General features: G+C 39.6%; 1 protein-coding gene across 2 annotated transcripts in view; it reads left to right on the top strand.

Annotated features, from left to right (window-relative positions):
* Ccn (cellular communication network factor protein Ccn) overlaps positions 1–20381 on the top strand; it is a 57436-nt gene continuing 37055 nt past the window's right edge. The window contains exon 1 of one of the 2 annotated variants that reach the window (XM_002046774.4): positions 1–278. The gene's annotated coding sequence lies outside the window, so the exon portion shown is untranslated. Of the gene's footprint in view, positions 279–8090; positions 8692–20381 lie in introns of those variants that run through there. The other variant, XM_015175372.3, reaches the window with a different exon arrangement.

Genomic DNA, 20381 nt, shown 5'->3' with positions numbered 1-20381 from the left:
TTAGCCTACAGGGTATCACTTGGTCGACTCTGTAAGTAGTTCTTTATAGCCGTGTTTATTGAACTTTTTATGCGTGGCGGCAATCAGTGGCATGAATGTTCAAGCGCGTGCAACAAACAAAAAAAAAAGAGAAAGGACAATGGTAAAAGCAACGGCGAAAAATCAACATGCAACAGCCAGAAAGGAACAACAACAACGTCAAGCAACATCAGCAGTGGTTGCCGTTTTCCATTTAATGCCCATTAACAATAAACGTGGATAAAGGATATGCTCGACTAGTAAGTACCAATGTTTTTATATGTAGAAGTATTTATATGTTAGGGTATCTGTCAGTCGAGCATGCTCAAGCATTGTTTTGCAATGCGTTACTTTTTTGGCCTTTTGCATACAGATTTGTTTTTGCCATCTTCCGGCACGGAATTGTTTCCCTGCCGAACAATGTGATTTTCAGCGTGAAATTTTATTCAATCTGCATGGACACAGGCCAATGCGCTTCCCATCGCTCCATTGATTCCCCTCTGCACAATTAAAGGCTAGGGTATACCAAAAACTCAAAAAAAAAAAATTAAATAGTACAGGGTAGGCTTTTTTTTTTTTTTGGTAATTTGCCATTTATCTGGTTTTTATTTAGTTTCTTGTGGAGTGCAAAAAATTTGGATGTTGTTTGTTGAAGTTTTTTGAAATTGCTTTTAATTGCACAAATTGTTTAAACATATTGAAAGCACATGTAATTGCTGCAGTTGTGTGCATTGTTTATAAAGCGCTTATTAAATACATTTCGTGTATATTAATCATGCTTTATTTACTTTTTTAATTATATATATTTGAACACCTAATGACTATGATTAATTGCTTGGCTTCTATAGAGATGTAATTGATAACACATTGCATTTACCAGCTATTCAAATTAACTTTATTTATGTGGTTATTATAAATTGTTTGCTTTTAAAATCTTTTGTCTGTGGCTAGGCTTGTGTGAATGTATTTGAATATGTATGCATGCATGTACATATGTAAGCATGTATAACAGGTGCAAACTAAGCCTAATTTTAGCTGCGTTACAAATGACTTATTTTTGTTCCCTTCTCCGCGATTCACAAGATTTCACGTAGGCCCTACAGGTTTTTATGCTTGGATAGTAAGGATGGTAGGGTGAAGTGTAACAAAAATATGCATGTATGTATGCATGTATATATGCATGCATGCATGTATGCATGTATGCATGCATTCAAGCGTGTATGTATGCATGTTGGTATGTATGTATGTGTGTATGTGTGTAGGTATATATGTATATTGTATGAATTTATGTATATATGTCTATATACAAACATGTATGACGACTGCTAGCCAAGTTTACTTTCCGCTGCGCAACAAACGTATTTATTATTGTCCCCTTATCCGCGATTCTCATGACTTCAAGTAGACTCTGCTTTGATGGTAGGTGAAGTGTTATATAAATAAGTTGTGTATGTGTTTTCGTATGTATGTCTGCCATTATTTGTATAATTCGCTATGTCTGTATGTATATATATATATATATAAGTATTTGTTCACGTAGGCTTTCTTCTATCAAGCGCAGCACAAGTTTACTTTATCTTTGTATTCCTCTTTTATTGTATTTATATTTATTTCATCTAGTCTTGCTCCTAACCGCTTTTTGCCTCCTCAGTTATTTGTGTGTTTGTGGGTGTGTAAATTGTTGGACACTTAAATAAATATTTACATAATATAATGCAAAAAGAATATGTGTTAAAGCAACTGCGAGCTGGACGCGGGCTATGCCCCAGGTATTTAAAATGTATTTATTTTTACTTTTTTTCTTATCATTCGATTGATGTACATCATTTGCATTGCTCAATGCACAAATTTGTCAATTATCTTCTTGTTTGAGCGGCATTTTGTATTCAATTAAGTGAGCCGTGAGTTTATTTAACTTTTATTCTTCTTTTTATTGCTGTCAACCGAACACAAAATGCGTTGATGCATACAAACAAAAAAAATAATGAAAATTGATAAAATAAAAATCATTTGGTTGGCAAGCAATATACATAAATAATTGCCGTATACCTTTTGCAGCTAAAGCAGTTACCAATTGGTTTTTTTCCCCAGTTAATCGAAATGTGCATAAAAGAAAGACATAAAAATTGATAAAGCAGAAAAAAAAATTGTTTTTGCAGCCGCAAAGAGCCAACAGAAAATTGATATTTGTATTTGTTTCAAGAATATTGCATACGCTCAAATATTCAATTTATTTAAAAGATGTGAAAAAAAATTATTTGAAAAAGAAGTAAAAAAATTATGAACATATAAAAGTCCATTGACCACAAAAATAAATATTTTATAAAGTTTCTTTTGCCTTATGTCATTGGTATTGGTTCGCAGTTGCTCTGTAGGGTAATTGACAAGGATATTCCTGCAATTTAATTAAAGATCATCAACAATGCATTAGACAAATAAACACAATATAAACATATATAATATGTTGCATGTGTTGTTAGTAAATAAACAGATTGTTTTTTTTTTTTTTTAAAGTAGCTGGCCGAAAACGTCGTTGCGGGACTTTAGTTCAAGCTGTGACTAATGCCAATTTGTCTGAGTGCCCGTTTCAGCAACTAACAAAACACGCCTACACCACCCAACCACCCAACCAGCCCACGACCTGTGTGAGATATGTAATGCAATGTAAACGATATTGCTTCACATCAACTGTCAGGCGGCATTAAATAATATTTTGCGCTCCAAACGCGACCAAAGAACGCTGTTGATGTGCCGGCAGGGGGGACCAAAGCTGGGGCAGAGCTGTGGCAGAGCTGGGGCAGAGCTGTGGCAAAGCTGATGTGGCAGCATCGTCAGGGACTGTGACATTTTTGACTGCACGCCAGGAGCAAAAAGCCGCACCCTGGCAGCCAGGCGGACAGACAAACAGACAGACACAGAGACACACGGATGTCATGTGCTGTATTATGTAACACATACGGCATATTAACAAACGGCGTATTTAATATTTTAAGCAAACTACATACATTTTCCAGCGGTAGCAGCAGCAGCCTGCCATTGAAATTGTGCAAGAGCAGTTGCATGTACTCAGGCTATTGCATAAGGATTGTGAGGGGGGAGGGGTGGAGAGGAGCAGTGCTTGTGGAGTTAAGTTCGTGCCATTTTGAAGGTGAATTCAAGAAACTAATGAAATTTCAGTTGACTTCTCTAGACATGACCATGGCCTGTATTTTAAAGCCAAGTGCAATAGCAAGTGCAAAGAAAAAAGGCCCTTCAAAATAAATCCTCTTATTTGTTTGGACATTGAATTTGTGCAATAATCAACTAGTTTTGATAATGCATATTTTGTTAATTGCTTATATTTTAAGAATTTAAGAAAAAGTGCAAGTGTATATGATTCTTGTGCTTAGAATCTAATGGAATTGCTCAAAATGCAGGATTTCGATATAGATTTTAATCGATTGCTTGGAAACGGGGCATGTTATCGATTATCGGAAGATATTCAAAATATCAAGTCTCTAATAGATTCTGTGACTAACATTCGGGAAGCAGGGCGGAAATGGCTGGATCGACTTGATTGTTGATGCTGATCAAGAATATATATACTTTATGGGGCTGAAAATGCTTTCTGCTGCCTGTCACATGCACTCGCAGGAAACCCTTATACCCTATTGACCAATTTTCAATGGGCTTAGGGTATGCAAAATTAAATATGTGTTTTGATTATTTAGTAATTTGTTTTGGCTTAAGCCTAACTTTAAGGCTTAGGGAATTGATATCGTATTTTGAGCACATGCAGCCAAAAAAGAGGAACATAATCTAAATGAGTTCTCTACTTTATTCACCACATTTCTAAGCCCTCTTACATCTGGGGATTAAAAGTATGTCCTGTGATGAGCATAGCATATTTTGTTTAATTTAAATTTCAATTGTATATTTTCGTCAGAGTACAAGTTTATTTCTACTTTCTTTGTTGAATGTACTGCATTATATGCGTGTTATTTTCTTAAAATGTTTGATTTAGCCAACTTTGGCTTTAACCTTCGAAGCGGAGCTAACTATGGGAATCGGAGGTCCCTTTTGCCATTAGCCATTTACCTGCTGCTGATGTAGACGTGCCCAAAATGCGGGCATCAATAATTTTGGCACTGTTTATTATGCAGATACACAAAATGGCGGACACACACACACACATACACACACACACAGACAGACAGACACACACATTCGCACAGGTCTCGAGCTCGTCTTGAGCAAACTAAGCTGACACAGCATAAAGTTTGCCCACACGCAGTCGAGCTGTCCTGGGTGAGGGTCAGCACCAGGGGGACTGGGCGGGGGTCAGGGGTCAGGTCGGTCTGGGGTCTGCTGGCGGCAACAGTTGCTAGCAATCATCTAGGCTGTTACCTGATTACAACAACAACAACAACAACAATGTAACAAAAACTTTGCCATTACGACAATGGGAGTTATCTGGCTGTAAATACATAATCTGCTGCCCGCTGCAGTTCTTTCGGTGCTACCCAAAGGTGCCTGTGCACCTTGAATGGGGATTTATTTTTATTGCCACAGCGCTCTTCTTTGGCATTAAGGGTTAAGCAGGTGCTTTATAAGACACGCCGTACCCGAACTGTAACTAAAGGCCAGCCAAATGGGTGTGTCCAAGTGCGTGAATGCCTTTCGGCTTTTGTTTGGCTGCCTGCTGTAAAATTCGCACCTCAAAATGTGTCCCCAAAGTGCAATCAAGAGATTTTTGTCAGTCACTTTGCCAACAGCCCGGGCAAAAGTTTAAGGCACTCCGGACCTTCGCTCTATTATAATTAGTTAAGCGGAGCATTAAATTAGGTGCGAACACTTTTAGTGCATGCGAATTATTTATATAGCTCGCTTTTGTTTGGACCGCCTTCAACTGGCATATTAATGCGCGCTAAGATATTTTCTAAAAATTTATGGCACTTTTTACTTTTCTATTAATTTAATGCATGGTGTTTATAAACTGAAAAGTTTTTGCTTGGATTTTATGAGCTTTGCTTTGTGATAAAAAATGTTTTGCTCAATTTTAGCGCAGAGAGACAGTTTTGCAAGTTGGAATTTTACAAGTTTGTGCTTTGTTTAATTCTGTAGAGAATATTACATAGGATTGAGGTGTGTTCTTTGGGGATTACTTGATGGTTTTAACTCCATTGCCTACCCAATATTCCAGGGCTGCAAACTCAAAATAAATATATCATAGGTTCGGCTCATGGTTCACGATTTGACTTCCTGTTTATAGATTCGCTATGTGAAGCTGGCTTAGAGCATCATTTTGGCTAAAACCTCTTCATATATTTTTCATAATTTAATAAAATAGTCGAAGTTGTAGCTTGAAAATTTTAGAGATATGTTTAATAAGCTGGCATCAGGCTGAAGTCCTTCTACATCTCATTATGTCAGGACTGCAAACTCAAAAGAAAGAAAAGGAAACAATTGGTTCCGATCATGTGGTACGCTTTTAAAATATGTACAAAGAAAAAGTAAAATTTTAATGTACACTTGCCCGTTGTGCTGAAAATATTGCAATATTAAATATTTTCGTAAACAAATTTCGGGCTAAATTTGATTTCCATCCCAAATTGGCATCTATCAAATATGATTAGATAAATGTTTGGGGACCTTTTTTGTGCTTTGGGGCTGAGTCTCACACAGAGGCTTTTTAGTTTATGACTAAATATAGTTTAGTTTGGCTTTCAATTGAAGAGAGGATTCAGTTCAGCTGAAAGTAAATCAATTTGTATATTGTATAAAATACAAGACATAAACTCCAATCTCAATAGATCACAGCTCAATCATTTGATTCGCAATCGTTTTGCTGTTGGTCACAAATTATTTTGAATCCAATTGCTTAATCTGAATGTAAACGAAACAATTTGTTCAACATCAACAGCTCTAATACAATAATTCAATAGCACACGGACGCTTTTGCGCAGATTCACACACACACACAGAATGATTTATATATATATATATATAGAAAGTTTTTGGGGCAAAGCCCGGTTGACATATTGGAATTCATAACTACACACGAAAACCAATTACAATATCAATTTAAAAGGGATTAAAAAGCATGTCCACGGCTTACCCAGAACCAGGGCCAACTACCAAAGAGTGGGTCGCTGCGGTTGCCGTCGACTACTCGTAATATTTATTTATAAGATTTGCAGATTGTGAATTGTGAATTTTGTATTGTATTTTGGGTTCTTATTTCGGCAAAGTTTAAATGAAATTCTGAGCTAGCAGATTTTCATAATAAATAACGCATTAAAAACCATAATAACAAATAGGTTGTATTGAGTCAACACGGCAAATGAATTTCCAACAAGTGGCTGTGTGTTTGTGTTTGCGTGCGTGTGTGTGTGTGTGTGTGTGTGTGTTTTTGTGAATTTTTGCATAATTTATTTTGTTTGCCAACAAGCTGATAACCACAATTTTGTGTACAAAAGACCGCAAAGTATTCGCATGCGACTCACAGCCTGAGCCCGGGCACTTACAGCCCGACCGCCACGACTGGACTTAACTTGACTCGCCTTTTGTATTTCTCTGTGTGCGTTAGCCTCATTTAATTTGGTTAAGTAAAGTTGCCGATGAGTGCACTAAATTGGAGTAGATATTGCATATTGCAGCAAAGGGCGATGCATTTTGTGGCATGCAGCGCATCGCTGTGCCTCAATAAATATAATTGAAATGCTCGACTGAGCAATTTAATTTGTAAATCAGTTGCCCTTGTCAAACTGGCCCTGACTATCAGTGAATTAAGATGCTGGCACTGTCTACTTATTAGTCTGTATACTAGAAGAAACTATCTGAAACTGCGCCAACTTCAGACATAGACAACCAGGTCACAAAGCTGATTGTTTTCTTAGCCTTTCTTTATATTTATGCTCTATTTTTTATGCATAACAAGAATTTTAATCAAAAATCATAAGTATTGTAAATCGCTTCTGGCCGGCGACTTGCCGCTTGCTGGTTTCCAAATTAGTTTCCCTTATCAAGCTGGCCATGAATCGGAGATAAAGTCTACCAGAAAAAAAGTATCTGAAAATGTGCTTACTTTGATTACTTGGTTTTTTTATCTGTGTACCCCATTTTTTGTATAATGAAAAATCAAATCACAAACTAAAAGAATTGTTAATCGGTTTGAGCCAACGACTTCTAGCTTGCTGGTGCAACGCTCACATTTAGGCAACAGCTTCGTTCCAGCTACTGGGTAACTGCTAGTCGAGCACTCACTCAACTAGTGCAAAGCGGCTTTGACTTGCAAAGTGGTCTCCATTTTGTTGGAGCGGTACGAGATGAAAGTATCGTGGAATAATATCAACTGGCTGAGCTTGTCAAATTAACATTAACTGGCGATTACAATAGCTTTACCTGCCCGTCTTGCTCGACATGCATGCGATATGGCGGGAGGCGCAACAAGCCAATGACAATTGAAGGGATAACGAGACACACTTTGAGCGGCACACACAAACACACACACGCCCACGCACAACCAGCAGCAGCTACAACACTCGTTTGCCTTCTTCTTGTTGATAAAGGAAATTAAACAAAAAAAAAGTTAAGCCCTCCAGACAATTGACACAGCTTGAGAAGTTGGAGGGGGGAGCAGGAGTGGGGCATCGGACCGGTCAGAGAGCGGGACGTCGAGCGGGAACTGTGGCATTTGTCTGATTGTCTCGTTGACATGACGTTGCGCGATTTGTAAAAGGCTTTTGTTTTTGTTTGGCGTCGTCTGCCTGGCTGCCTGGCTGCCTACAAGTGAGCAACACGCGCCAATGATTATGTTGCCGCTGACAACGACAACAGCAGCAACGACAACAGCAGCAACAACAACGAGCAACACGGCACGGAGTACTCCGAAAAGTGGCCACTGGCAGCAGCGTGCAACGCTTCGTTTTGTGTATTTTTGTTATTGTTGTCGCCTGTCGTTTTCGGTATTAGGTTGGCTTGAAATGCTTGCCACGAAGCGTTTCATTGAGCAAATGTGACGCATGCGCCGCTGTAAGCGCCAGACGAACGGCCAGAATGTGGCAAATGCGATTGCTGCCATTTCCGTTCAGTTCAGGTCGTTGTTGACACTCGTGCTAGCTGGACGTTTGCAGCGGCCACGCGGCGTATGTGTTATATTTGGCGTTCTCTATTTGCCCGTTCTTGTTGTCGCACAATTCGCGTTTATTGGATTTTGGCGCAAGTAGCAAAAAGCCGGTTAAAGTGTTAAGAGCATGTGCTGCTGTGTTCGCGTCTTTTTGAGTGTGTGTGTGCGTGTGTGCTGAGGTAGAAGAAATACACTTAGCTACAGCATTCCATCAAATAAGAAAGGAAAAAAAGAAAATAATATAAAGAAGAAAAACAAAGCACAAGAAATTCCAAGAAAATTAACTTGGCTCATTCTTGAACTGTTTCTGCGATTGTTGTCGTGCTCGCAACTAGGTTAATTGATGTGTGTGTGAGTGTGTGGGTGTGTGTGTGTGTGTGTGTGTGCTTGAGCGCATCCATACGAATTATAACAAACCAAATACTATACGAATACAATAAAGTACAGCGTGTGGCACAAGCCCTAATGAACGTGCAACAATAGCCTGCGCGCGAGCACGAGGCACGCGATGAATGCAACAAGGACGCGGACTGCAATACTTAGAGTCAAGCTAACAGAAAACTAAGGTAAATAAATATATAAAAAATAGATTTAATTGGAAATCAAGCAATGTGGCAGTTAAGCATTGTATTTGATAAATCAAGTGAATTTTGGCTGGCGATTGAAAAAATATAACAATTGGCTTCGCATAAGGAAATTGTGATTTTCCGATTTTGATATAAATTTTCTCGAGCAGACAAAAGGGTAAATTTTTGCATAAAATTTGTGTACTCGAAAGTTTTTGAAATCAAGATTTTTTGCATATTTTGACAATAAAGTTGATTTGCTGATGATAATCAGAAATTGAACAGACAATTATAGGAATTGAATACTGCTTCTGGTTTTGATCCGGCAACTTCTCGCTTGCTGGTTCAACGTTTCAAGCTAACTGTTCAGGGTAACTGTTAATTGAGCACTAGTTCCATCTGGCTTTGACTTGCAAAGTGGTCGCAATTTTTATCGTAGCCATACGAACTGAAAGATTTTCGAATATTTTAATAATAAAATTTGTTTGGATATTTTATGGCGCAGCATTGCGTTAATTTTGACGGTAAATAAATTCGAAATAAATTTTATGAGCATACAAAAAGAATTGTTAATAAAATGTAAATAAATATTTAACAATGCATGTACATAAATTGAGGAGCGTGCAAAAATGTAATTAAATCAGATCAAAAAAACAAAATGTCGCTGCAGAGCTTCGCTGTAATTGACTTGCTGCCTCTCTCCGTGTGTGTGTGTGTGTTTGTTTGTGTGTGTGTTATTTTGTGCCCTAAAATTGTTAATTAAAATTTTTGTTATTCGCTTGCCTCGCTTTAAATTAAGGGTATTCAATGTCGGCTGCCTTTGAGCGAACTGTTTGTTGCTTTTGGTTGTTGGTTGTCGGTTGTCGGTTGCTTGTTGTGTGTTATTCTTTGTTTTATTATTTGGCGGAAGCCGCGCGGCAGCATTTATAAAAAGGTTTTTCTTGCTCGCCGGGTTACGTGAGTCACCAACACAAACATACACACACACGCACAGCAGCCGCCACAAGCATGGCTCTGCTCTGCATTACCGTTCTTTTTATGACGGAAGTACATTTAAGCAGATTTTTTACTGTTGCCTGCATGTTGCCGCCTGCCACCCGAGTGGCAAGCTCTGCGATCAACAAAATTTAAATATTTTCCTTTTGCGCTTTGCCTTTTATTTTCCTGTCTTGCCAGCAACAAATTTATTACCAACCAAATAAGCAATGCAAAAAAAAAAAAACAATAAAAAATAAGCAAAACAAACTTTTAGCCCAAACGCTATAAAAAGGGTTTTCGTTTGCCTAAGCCACGCAAGTTGTGTGTCGCCTTTACAGGGTATTGCGTGTACGTAAAATTATAACTGTCCATATGCCACAATTCAAGGCAACTGTCAGCGTTTCGCGTTTCATAACGTTTGACGCACATTTATTGAAATTTAATACAATTACCACACACCTAGCGGCAACTGAGCATGCGAGGGTGTGTGTGTGTGTGTGTCAAGTGAAAGCTAAGTGAAAGTCATAAGCTACCAAAAATTGTACATAAATTGCGTGTGTGTGTGTGCATGTGTGTGTGTGTGGTTGGGGGGCGGACCGACTGCTCAAAGCTGCCAGGCGAGTCAATAAATAAAATTTACATGTGACTAGCCTTAAGACTTGTTAATAGAATACGCGCTCATGGCAAATGAGCTGGCGTATATCCTATAAAAAGCAGTCTAATGGGTAGCTTTTTTTTATGTGAAACTTGATGGGGCAATTAACATGCTGTATGTAGCTGAACCTAAGAACTAAGATCTAAGACCCAAGAACTTTTGGCTAGTACTTACAGCTTAAATAAGTAGCTATAATTTTCTTACAGGGTATTAACAGTCAATACTTCCTAAAAAGCTATAACGAGCATATGATACTTTACAGAGCACTACATCAATTTATACATATTTCATTGAATCTATTTATATGAAGTAACTCTCCACTATTATCTACAACCTAGTGCTTTTTGCAGGGTATTTAATGTACCTGTGTTGTCCTTCTTGTTGGATGAGCCACCGATTTGCTGTGACTTATTTTATGCCATGCATAATGATATAATCTGGCAGCGAGATAAAAGAAAACTTGCAGGCACTCATGTCGGGCTGCTTTAAGTACCATTTAGATGGCAATTTAAATTTGCATAGCATTAGCTTGCGCTCGCGCTCGAGCATCTGCTGACATTTATTAAGTGTCTAAGTGAGCTATTCAAAATCAAAGCAGCAGAAAAATCGTCTTCAGACTGCAACAGAGAAGCTGACTCCAACGCCTTATTGTCAGCCAGGCAGCCAGGCAGCGAGCTGTGTGGCATGCCAGCGCGTTGCAAGTGTGCAAGAGTACTGAGTGCAGCTGCAACAATGCGCTGACATTTATGGCACGATATGCCGCCGGCAGCTGGCAGCTGGCAGACAAATGCCTTGAGTGTGCCATACCATGGCAGCCCTCGGGCTGCGTAACATTCTAAGTCTGTCTGTCTGTCTGTGTGTCACCTGCTGACATTTCCAATGTCTGCTTTTTCACATTAGCTCTGCCATTTTTCGTAGCATACTTTGCTGCGCCCTCCGAGTGCGAACTGCGCTCTGCGTGCTGCAGCAGCAAATGCGTTAGATTTGCTACGTGCTCGGTGCCCAGCCAAAGATTGAATATCGTGGCACTCGTCCAAGAAGGTACTGTAAAATGTGTAAAAGGTTTCGAGTCTCAGGCTTAGTTGCGGATCTGTGCGCAGACACGGGCTTAGAGTTCGCGTGCGAGGATTTGGCATGAATAGATGGGCCTTCTGACTGGCTTTATAGTTTTTATATATTTAACTAAAAGGCGACTTCATGCATACTAATTAATATATTCGCTTATGTTGCATATTCAAGCTGCTCCACAAATTCCGAAAGCTGCAATTTATGAGATTTTGCTGGCCCGACTCGGCCATATGGCAGACACAGTTTTTAATATGCAGCCAGGGAAAAGGCTTTGATGTTGTTTGACGTCGTTGTGGCATATTTGCTTATCCTTTTTGCCAGTGACACAGCAGACGAGGCCACTCGACGCCCAACACAGCCAACACATGCGGCTTAAAGTCGAGCCTTGCCCAGGCCCATCAGCTGCACTTGTCGTTTAATCGAAGCAGCTTTTAAAGTGCTTTAATTAAAGCGCAGAGCTGCAAGTAGCTATAGCCTTTGTTTCAGTTGCTAGTATATGTTATGTGTACATATCTATGTATAGCTGGGCCCTGCTACACATGCCAAGCTTCTAGTTTCACACGCACTTGGCAAGAATTTTCTTGCTACCCTTCCCGCTTCAAGCTGGGCGCATGAAAAGTGTGAACAATTTTATTGTGCGGAAAATTCGCTTGTGCTGTGCATGTGTCCATGTGTGTGTGTGTGTGTGTATGCGTGTTTGCCAACCTTTCACATTCAGGCAAAAATACTTTTGCATAATTTAAGTAAAAAAGAGCGCATGAAAAAACTAAAAACGCCGCGGCCAAGGTAACAATAAAAGGTCGCCTTATTGTTGTTGCTGTTGGCAGCTTTTTTTAGCGCTGCTTTTTTTTATTTTCTTCTTAATTTCCGCTTGGCCATTGTTTGTTTTAAAGGCGTTCAGATATACTTGTTCAAAATGTGCAGAGCAGAAAGTATATTGGGATTTAAGGCAGAGATTTGCGGTATGAAACATGCTGTAAAGATTATATGGCTACGATTTCCACAGTCTAAGAACTTGAGTGATCTTTAAATCTAAAGATTGAGTCATAATTGAAAAAACCGATATATTTAAAATAATTTGCCACTTCTAAGCTTTTATGGCACTGTGAAGGAGTATCACGCAGTCGGTTGCAGCCGTCTGCATGTTTATTGTTTTGTTTTCGTTCATAATTTGTGTATTTTTATGCTTACTTGGGCGTGTGATGTACATTTGGGCGGGGCCGTTGGCTAAAAACTGTCGATTTAAATGTACAAAGTCGGGGCAAAACTGGGCTGTAAATTGCATTCATGGGAAATGTCAACGGGTCGGCTTAAGCCAGCTGGGCTTAAACAAGCTAACGCTACGTTTTATTTGGCATATTTCATATAATGCAAATAACATGTGTCTTGCACATGTCAGGCTTTTAACAAAGCCAAGTTAAATAGACACTCTCTTTTTTTGGCAGCTAATACCATGAAATTCTTTAATTCCCGCATTCGTTGGCATTCAAAGCGTTTTTCAATTGAGCGCCATTTGCACGTGCCCCGCCCGGCCAGGCCTGACAACTGAAACCCCGCTCTCTTCGAAAAAAAAAAAAATACACTCCGCATGCAGCTAACCATGAAAAGCGTTGCATGCCACAATATGCATGCTGTAATGCATGTTGTGTGTGTGTGTGCCAATAGTTAGAAAAAAGTGCCAAAAAGAGTATAAATCTTAAATGTTCTGACATGTGTGTGTGTGTGGGTTTTGTGAGCGCCAAATAAAATCGCGCGAATAAAATACACGAATGCCGAACTTTTGCTGTGAAAGACCGCCCGCAGCGCGGCAGCAGCAAACCCAGAAATAAATAGGAAAATGTGTGTTTCAATCATTTGGGAGTTTGTTAGGGAAAATGCTGGGAAAAATGTAAGCGCTGGCATTGTTTTCTGTTGCTTAGCAGCTGCAGCAGCCACCGCAAATTACTTGTCAAGTGCTTTGCCAATTGACGTCGCCTGCCTGACAAGCAGAAATACTCGTTCCATTCCATGCCCTGCCTCCTGCGCCGCACAGTAGGTAACATTTTTTATGCAATCAACATTTTTGCGTAAATATTTTATGTAAATTGCCGGAAAAAAAGAAATGACAAAAGGTAAATCAGCAACTAAATGCAAAATGCTTTTGTTTAACACACTTGATTTATAAGCAGCTGCAGGTTGAACTCAAGATTGAAAGAGATTTTGGGGTAACAATAAAAGCAAGTTGGCCCCGATTTCTGATGAACAGCTTGACTTTGTCTGTCAGACGCCGATTTGGATCCTGGCTGACTGACAGTCTCTGACTGCGACTCTGCATAAAGCTTCAACTATGTGTAGCGCAATAAATTTACATTGAAAAGCCAAAACCAAAAAAATTGCGCAGATATTTTTTGTTATGCGCAAAATAAATTGAACCTGAGGCGGGGCGGGGCGGTGCGGCCTGGTCTTCAGTGCAGAGGTAGCACATCAGCTGGCGTAGACGAGAGGCGACGAAGCGCATAAATTGTGGCTCGTCTAAGACATGCCTCAAACACACACACACACACACACACGGACACACACAGCAACTGAAGTCGTCCCAAAAGTCTGTGTTTTGTTTTGCTTTGAGGGATTATACATACATATTTACGTGTATAATACCTGCTGGTAAGCCCAAAAAGAGAAAAAGACGAAGGACGCGCACTTTGAAGGCGGTCGGAAGTAAAAGCAGAGCCCGCATTGCCGCTGCCAGTGGACGTTGAGAGCTCATCTCCAGAGATTTGCCTAAATTATGATTTATACTTAAATTTATTTTTCCCGTTGCATAAGCCAATATTTGTATACCCTTAAAAAGGTCTATATAAATTTGTCACACTATGTGTAAGCAATAGAAGAAGACGTCTCCGATTCAGATATATTCTTGTGCTCTATCAAGTATCCGTCTGTATCTGTTTGTTACTATGAAAACTAGTCTCTTATATTCAAGGCAAGCCTTATGGAACTGCAAAGCTGCGTCTTTCTCTTGCAGGTATCGAAATCGTCTAGATCGGGCGACTATATTATATAGCTGCCATTGGCTTGATTGGTGATGAAGTTTTTTTTTCTTGTTTTCAATATATCTAAACAAACCTTGCCTGTTACGAATTTTGGCATACTTTTTATGTAGATGCAAGTATCTTATTAATACGGAATAATATTATATAGTTTTATACAAAGAATCAGAATTGGAATTTGAAAAAATGACAGTACAGAGTATTCTGCTTGGAGTCTTCTCTTCCTCGTATGAAGTCTTCTATTCTAAATCTTTACCTATCTTTGCTTCCTGTATTTTCCATTACTGCAAAGAGTATTTAATCTTCGGTTTGCTAAAGACAGCCATTCATTCTTGATTTTTTTGTTTTTCTTGTTTTTTGCTGGTCTGCGCCGTAGTTACTGACACCGCAATTTTTCCGCACCGATCCCCAACTACAGCAGCAAATTGATAGAAAATTTCGTGTTACATGCCAGAATCCTGTCCAGTGTGGAGTCCTTGGGTCTCCCTAGCTTACAGTTACGGTGTGGCCTGCTGCATTTGTCAACCAATTTTAATCGCCCAAATATATACGAGTCCCGCTTGTGTGCTTGATGTCTCCATAATGTGACAGACGCTGCTTTGCTGTGCTCCACTGCGCACATTCATTTTCCGTGGGCCTGGCTCCACATCCTTTGTGCCATAGCTCTAAAATATATTTGCAAATCGATAATACTTACACATGAAAGTATTTGTAATAAATTTAACAACCCAAATCGAAGTGCCAAGGCGAAGAAACGCCACGCCCCGCCAGAATCAGGGCTCAATCAGGCTTGCTCTTTGGCAACTGGCACGTCGGCAACTAGTTTTTGGCTTCATGATTTTGTCGATTGTTTAGTGCAAGTTGAAAGTTTTTGTTGCAGACAAATTCGGCAGCGAATTCTTAGACCTTGCCTCCGTCGAACATCTCGGGCATCTTTTGTCCCTCTTCACGTTTAAGGAAATTGCCTTTTAGCTGTGTGTACGAAAATCGATGCTTGATGCCGGTAATTGTGGCTTGGGCAACGACCCAGATTAGATGCTCTGTCTCTCCCTTCTTCATTTGCATTTTTTGGCTGAGATAAAGACAAGCTTAGGGCAATTTCATTTATTTATTTTATAGGTTTGCAGATGTGCGCGCAGAGAACAAAAAAAAAGGAAATTATTTCATTGTGATTCTCTTAATTTGATGAATGATTTTGACTATTACCAAAAAGTTAGTAAAGGGTCTTAAGCCATAGCAGACTCTTTTGTTGTTTAAGCAAATTAATATCTTAATTTTACTTCTCAATTGTCAATTGCTTGGGAAAATGTGTTTATTAATTATAATCCACTCGGCTTGCATGCTGATGTGGCTCATAATTAGTTGCAGCTGGTGTACTTTATGCTGCTGAATTTGAAGCTCAAATCAGGCCACAGTTGACCAAGTTCAGCGCCAGCTGGTGACAATATGTGCGGTCTGCAATATACGCATGCGAAATGCATAAAGGGCGCAAGGCACATGTCTGACACACACGCATGCACACATGCACACCCACACAAGCACACATTGTCGTAGGCTCGGTGTGTGCACACACTTTCATTTTGTTTGTAATTCGTCCAATAATGGCGGCATTACGCTTATTTAACATGCGCGCACACACACACACCCAAACAAACACACACAAGCACATGGACAACTAACGCAACTGTCCAAGCGTAGCACATGCGTGAGAAGTTTATGAGCGCATGTGTGTGGCGTGTGTGTGGATGCATAAAACTGTCCTTAACCCACAAAACAGTGACAAGGGATAATATTAGCATAATATGAGTGCGTCGTGTGGATTGGGGCCTGTCTCAGTAGACGTGTGTGTGTGTGTGTGTGTGTGTGTTTATGGTGGTTGTGTGTAGTTGTGTATGTGCCAGTGTTGGCCAACACTAAGCCGCATTGGGCCAGACGTTTGGCATAAGCGCAACCAAGCAACACAGCCAGGCAGTCACTGACATCGCACAGTGGGCTGCAAATCGATTTTTTGATATCAAAATGTTTCATTTCAAGTTAAAAAAATGTATTATATCAGGTAGGTTAATTTCATCCACTGTGCAGTAGCACGCTGGAGAAGAGTGTGTGTCAGACTGTGATGCTGAGCGCAAAGCACAGAAGTCGTAGAAATAAATATTGGCAAATCGATAGATATATACATACATATATGCAGAGACTAAGCCCATGTTATGGATATATTAAAATATCGTATGTGGCGCAAGAAACGAAAACGAAGAAACGAAATCTTTTTGAACTTTTGAATCTCTTTTTGACTGTCTTTTGGTTTGAGCCTTATCGAATTGCGTTTATCTTTGTGGAGCTCGTATAAAATGAAATCTTCAGCCTCATCTGCATGTTGCGTGGAGCCAAAAAAATGTAAAGCGGAATTTAAGCCTCATGCGAGGCCATAAAAACGTATCAACGACTTTGTGGCAAGCGCCGCTGCCATGCTTCCGCTTCCGTTTGCCCCTTGCTGCGTTTTATCAATTTAATTGGCATTGATGCTCGTTCCATGCAGGCCTCATACTTTTTTTTTTGGGGCTTGGCCGGTTAAGGATTAACCATATAATGGCATGTGCTCGTAAGAAAATGAGCTTCCCGTCGATTTTTAATAACATTTTATGCCATTTCGTGCTGGCCAACAGCAAAAAATTTTGAGAGCAGGCAATAAATGAGCCGTTAAATGCTTTAAGTTAGCCGGAGACCAGAAGCGTGAAACAGTGTGCGTGTGTGCGTATGTGTGCGTGTGTGTAGGGCGTTTTATTGCCGCTTTATTGTGGCCAACTGTCGGCTTGGCCAAGTCTTAGCCAAGCTAAGCGTCATAAACGGGTTAATGACTTGGAAGTTGCTTTTAATGCGCACACAAACGCTCGACATTTGTTGTTGTTGTTCATGTTCCTTTTTTTGTTGTTGTTGTTGTCTGTTTCATGTTGTGTGGGCTGCCACTCAAGTGTTGGCTGTTAAGCCGCAATCCCCAGCCTTTTTGCAGCCTTTGTCTCAGGGCATCCGGGATTTTTTTCTATATCAATTTTACGTCGCTTTTTGGCTGTTCTTGCTGTTGTTGTTTACCCACAATATGATTATTTTTTTATGTCCAACTTTTAATTTGTTTGCACATGTGTTGTGTGTGTGTGTGTGCGTACACATATAAATGGCTGGGGGCGAGCCTTGTAATGGCTGGAAGGGAAAACTTATTCTTTGGCCATTTATATCGGCACTCGGCAGCGCCACGCATTTATTTTTCTCATCAGTTTTTTTTTGGGAGGAAGGGGGTGTGGGCAACAACAAAACAAACAAATTGCCAACCAGTTGCTTGGCATTATTGCCCCTTTCCCTTGCCGCGCTTTCCCACATTTAGTGTTAGACATTTCCGCTTTCCTTGGCACACAAATGGGAGGTCATTTTTATTTAACAATATGCGTTATTACAGCTCCGGCCATTGTTGTGGCTGCCACACTCGTGTGGCATGTGTGTGTGTGTGTGGCAGGCGCTTGGGGCGCGTTCAGCCATAAATGTTTTATGTACCCATATTTTGATTTATGCCATTGCGAGGCCTGCGTTTAGGTGTTAATAGTTCTGGTTGATTGTATTCCTTATGTTATTTATATTTAATGCGTGCTCATCATGCACGTGTCATTGGAATTGAAAGCAAATCGAAACTGAAAAAGCTGTGGAGGAAAATATAAATAGCAATAGGATAAGTGTGGCAAAGTCAGGGAAATCTAGACTTCAAGAATACAACTTCAGTGGAAAAAGCAAATTTAAAAAATATAGTTTGTCTTATCTTTCTAAGAATTTAAATAACTTTCTTTATTATTGAATATATTATTTTAATTATTTTTCATATGTTTCAAAATATTTATGCATTAACTGTATTCACTTTTTGATATTTACAATCATTATTTTATGCATAGATTTTATTCAAATATAAATTTTTTTTAATCTTGAATAAAAATTTGCTTACTTTCTTATGGCAAGTCAAGACCCATTACACATACCACGCAATTACATGCATACCTTACTCAAAAATTTAATTTCCCATCTGTGATTGTTGCCATTCTCTTTGGCATTTTACGACTGCAGCGCTTTTTATAATTATTCAGCGCGGCAATGTTGAATAATTTCCCGAATTAATGACAGAATGTAAAAATTGTATAAAAGACATGTCGACTTATAAATTGACTTCAATGCAAAACGCGCGCGCGTTTACGGCAGAATTTGTACGCCTGAGCTGCGGCACGTAGCAGCGTTTTGGGGTGCCCCTAAAAGTATGCACCAGTTAATTTGAATTCGATGTATGTGTGTGTGTGTGTGTGTGTGGGGAGCTCGACTTAAACTACTTAACTGTCTGACTGCCAGCGGCCGACGCCTTGCCAACTCAGGCGAAAAATCAAAATTTCCGCACATTGCCTATTTTTCAAAGCATGTGAGTGTAAGACTGTGTGTGTGTATGTGTGTATGTGTGCATGTGTATGGCTGGGTGTGCATGTGTGTGGATATGTATGCCCGCGGGCAACTTTATTTGGGGGGCTTTGCTTGTGTCTGCCGTTTTAGTTGAATTGCAGCTGCTGCTGCTACTGATGTTGCCTGACGGTGTCTGTTACCACTGATGTGTGTGTCTGTGCTTGTAAGTGTGTGCGGTTGGGTGTGTGCCAGCCTCGTTTCAATCACGTGCTGCACGACGACCGCCATTCAATGTTGTCAAAAATTTATAGCAAGCAGCAAAAAAAAAAAAAGCAAAGACGCCAGCCAGGTAAACGATAACTGGCAGGCGTACTCGCACAAATGTACAATATGTACATATAAAGAAATAAATAAAATGGCATAAAAAACATGCAAATAAAATTAACAAAACGAGACGAAAAAGAAGCAGGTTAGTTGAGCACACCTGACGGCAACCAGGCGACCGGATTTAAGGCTATACAAACGCTTGATAACTCTTGACGCGTGTGTTTGTGTGTTCCCAATGTGGATTTCGTCTTTAATTTGCGCAAGGCTCAATAAGAAAATGTTGAGTAAATATATTTAAGAGAGAATTTTTATTCCAATTGACAATATATGACAATATATTCTAAATCGGCATCCATAGTCGAATATAATAATAATATAACCATGTCCGTTGTCCTTTGGTCTTCGCTGCTTCTCATATATATGCAACATAGAACTATTGTATCATTAAGCTGCCATAGGAACGATCTGTCGTAAAGGAGGTTATCATATGGATAAATATTCTGTTTTCCAAGAAACTTACATATCTGCGTAACCGATAGGCGAATGTTAACAAGGATATTTAATCTTTGGCAAGCCGAAGATATCCTTACTTCTTCTTACCGCAAAACGTACCCAAAATAATGTAAAATTTTGTGATTTCGTAGAGTTCATTTCTTGGAATTTCTGGTTCTCGTTCTTGATTTTCCTTTTGAGCTTTGACTTCAAATGCTTTGGTTAATAATACCTGTAAAAACGGCTGCCAATGATGCGAAAATCACTTGAATCGTACAATGCGGAGCCACAACAATTGTGCGTCGCCGAGCTCAATATAAAACTCATTTTGGGCCGCAAAGCATTTGCTGCTCTTTGCAATTTGTTGCAAAATGAATTTAAAGAAATGAATCGAATTATGTCATAAATTCGACAGACAGACATTGACAACGGCGACGACGCCAACTGTCAATAATGCCATTTAAAGCAATAAAAAATATTATTGATTTATTATTTTGGTAATGCAATTTGCTGGCTGCGAACGCAGCGCAGCAAAGCGAAGCGTCACGTTGACTTTTGAGCGAGCGACAAACCTGTTCCGTGGGTCAGTTTTTGACCATGGCCAATCAATTGGGGACTTTCTGGTTGAGGAGGTGTGTACACCCTTGTAAAGGGTATTATAATTTTGTCACGAAATGTGCAACGCATAGAATAAGTTTTATCATGTGATCTATCCATCT

Source organism: Drosophila virilis, chromosome 3, assembly GCF_030788295.1.
Source record: "Drosophila virilis strain 15010-1051.87 chromosome 3, Dvir_AGI_RSII-ME, whole genome shotgun sequence".
In the NCBI taxonomy this organism is placed as follows: Eukaryota; Metazoa; Arthropoda; class Insecta; order Diptera; family Drosophilidae; genus Drosophila; species Drosophila virilis.
The sequence above is the reverse complement of the archived record's forward strand: the minus strand, read 5'-3'. Positions and strand labels throughout refer to the sequence as shown.